The sequence below is a fragment of the Triturus cristatus genome, chromosome 11 (assembly GCF_964204655.1).
Source record: "Triturus cristatus chromosome 11, aTriCri1.1, whole genome shotgun sequence".
NCBI lineage: Eukaryota > Metazoa > Chordata > Amphibia > Caudata > Salamandridae > Triturus > Triturus cristatus.
Genome location: NC_140594.1, coordinates 446040847 through 446044155, shown reverse-complemented (window position 1 = coordinate 446044155; position 3309 = coordinate 446040847). Strand labels below are relative to the sequence as shown.

At 47.5% G+C, this 3309-nt stretch overlaps 1 pseudogene; it reads left to right on the top strand.

Moving 5' to 3' along the window:
- Window positions 1–326: 326 nt before the first annotated feature.
- On the top strand, window positions 327–2105 carry LOC146784422 (18S ribosomal RNA; annotated as a pseudogene).
- Window positions 2106–3309: the final 1204 nt, after the last annotated feature.

Sequence of the window (3309 nt, the reverse complement as noted above, 5' to 3'; positions counted from 1 at the left end):
AGGCTCCCAAGGAGTGCGAAGGTCGGTTGGGGGCAGGCACACAGCTCCCAACCACTGTCCAGCAGGTGCAGCTCCCTGGTTGATCCTTCCTGTAGTTTATGCTTGTCTCAAAGATCAAGCCACGCATTTGTAAGTACACAAGGCCAGTACAGTGAAACTGCATCTGGCTCATTAAATCAGTTATGGTTCCTTTGATCGCTCCATCTGTTACTTGGATAACTGTGGTAATTCTACAGCTGACACATGCCGACGAGCGCTGACCTCCCATTGCGAAGGTTGGTCAGGGATGGGCATGTGGCTCACAACCCCTGTATAGCCAGTACAGCTACCTGGTTGAACATCTCAGTAGCATATGCTTGTCTCAACGATTAAGTCATGCATGTGTACGTACACAAGGCTGGTACAGTGAAACTGCGAAGGGCTAATTAAAGCAGTTATGGCTCTATTGATCACTCCATCTGTTACTGGGGTAATTCTAGAGCGAATACTTGCAAATGAGCACTGACCTCCTGGGATGTGTGCATTTATCAGACCAAGACCAATCCGAGCTCGCGAGGCTGCTTTGGTGCCTCTAGATAAATTTGCACGTCCCTGTGATGGCGACAGTACATTCAGAAATCTGCCCTATCAACTTTTTATGGTACTTTCTGTGCCTACCATTGCAACCACGGGTAATGGGAAATCAGAGTTCGATTCCAGAGAGGGAACCTGAGAAATGTCTACCACATCCAAGGAAGGCAGCAGGCGTGTAAATTACCCATTCCCAGCTTGGGAGGTAGTGACGAAAAATAACAATACAGGACTCTTTTGAGGACCTGTATTTGACGGGAGTAGACTTTAAATCCTTTAATGAGGATCCATTGGAGGGCAAGTCTGGTGCCAGCAGCTGCAGTAATTCCAGCTCCGATAGTGTATATTAAAGTTGCTGCAGTTAAAAATCTTGTAGCTGGAGCTTGGGTCGAGCTGGCAGTCTGCCGCGAGGTGAGCTATTGCCCTCCTATCCCTGCCTCTCGGTGCCACCTTAATGCTCTTGACTGAGTATCCTGGGGTTCCGGAGCATTTACTTTGAAAAATAGAGTGTTCAAAGCAGGCTGGTTGCCTGAGTACTTCAGCTAGGAATAATTGAATAGGACTTCAGTTCTATTTTGTTGGTTTTCGGAACTGGAGCCACAATTAACAGGGATGGCCGGGGGCATTCGTATTGTGCCGCTAGGGATGAAATTCTTAGACCAGCACAAGACGAACCAAAGTGAAAGCATTTGCCAAGAATGTTTTCATTAACCAACATCGAAAGTCAGATGTTTGAAGACAATCAAATACAGCCATAGTTCTGACCATAAATAATGCCAACTAGCGATCCGGTGGCAGTATTACCAGGACCTGCTGAGCAGCTTCCAGGAAACCAAAGTCTTTGGGTTCTGGCAAGAGTATGGCTGCAAAGCTGAAATTTAAAGGAATTGTTGGATGGGCATCACCAGGAGTGGAGCCTACGGCTTCATTTGACTCAACATGGGAAACCTCTCTTGGCCTGGTCACAGACAGGATTGATAGATTGATAGCTCTTTCTCGATTCTGTGTTGTGGTGGTGCATTGCGGTTCTTAGTTGGTGGGGCAATTGGTATGGTTTATTCCGATAATGAACAAGACTCTTCCATGCTAACTATTTATGTGGCCCCCAGCTGTTGCCATCTAATTTCTTGGAGGGACAAGTGGCATTCATCCACACGAGACCGAGCAATAACAGGTCTGTGTTTCCCTTAGATGTCCAGGGCTTCACGCACGCTACACTGAATGGATTAGTGTGTGTCTACCCTTAGCCAACAAATGTGGGTAACCCGCTGAACCACGTTCATTATAGGTATTTGGGATTGCAATTATTTTCCATGAACAAGGAATTCCCAGTAAGTGTTGGGTAAAAGCTTACGTTAATTAAGTCCCTGCCCTTTGTACACACTGCCCATCGCTAATACCGATTGGATGGTTTAGTTAGGTCCTTAGATCAGCCCCACCGGGATCGGCAACAGCCCGGGCAGAGCGCCGAGAAGATGATCAAACTTGACTATCTAGAGCTGTGGTACTCATAGTACGGTCCGCGGGCTGCCAGCGGCCTGGCAGGCCTTCCTTGGTGGCCCACGGACCTTGCAGGTAATGTACCCATGGCCCCCACAGAGAGAGAGAGAGAGAGAGTGGAAAGAGTGGAGAGAGAGAGAGTAGAGAGAGTGGAGAGAGAGAGAGAGTGGAGAGAGAGAGCGAGAGAGAGAGAGAGAGAGAATGACAGAGACTGACTGATAGAGAGACTGACAGAGAGAGCAAGAGACTGACTGACTGAGAGACTGACTGTCAGAGAGTGACTGACTGGGAGAGAGACTGACTAGGAGAGACTGACTGATTGAGAGAGAGAGACTGACTGACTGAGAGAGAGAGACTGATTGACTGGGAGAGGCACTGACTGGCAGAAAGAGAGAGACTGACTAAGAGAGACTGAGTGAGAGAGAGAGACTGACTGACAAAGTGAGATAGAGACTGACTGATAGAGAGAGAGACTGAATGACTAAGATAGAGACTGACAGAGAGAAATAGACTGACAAAGAGAGAAAGACTGACTGGCAGAAAGAGAGAGACTGACTGATTGAGAGAGACTGACTGACTGAGAGAGAGAGACTGACAGAGAGAGAGAGAGACTGACTGACCAACTGACATAGAGTGAGACTTACAGAGAGAGAGACTGACTGACTGAGAGAGAGATTGACTCACTGAGAGAGAGACTGACTGAGAGAGTCTGACTGTCTGAGAGGGAGAGATGGAGCCTGACAGAGAGAGAGAGAGAGAGAGAGAGAGAGAGACTGACTGACTGAGAGAGACACTGACTGAATAAGAGAGAGACTGACTGACTGACAGAGACTTACTGACAGAGAGAGAGACTGACAGAGAGAGAGACTGACAGAGAGAGATAGGTTAACTGACAGAGAGAGAGAGAGACTGACTGACAGAGAGAGAGAGAGAATGTGATGGAATTGGGGTCAAAGTGTGCATGAAGCTATGCAATACCTCTTAAGATTGCTATTGTCTGCTAATAAAAATATATAATCAAAATGTGCTCTTTGTAGTTACATCTGCTTTTGAAATACAGCATTGTTACTAACCCTGGGCGCAGTATGCATAGTCGCGCTACGCGTAGCTATGCGAAGTTGCACATGCGCTTCGCGAGCTACGCGTAGCTACAGCGTGCATATTTGCTTGTCCCGTCTGTTCGCGATGCGTTTTTCTTGCTCGCGAACGTGTTCGCGATACGCATGTCAAGTTCAGGAA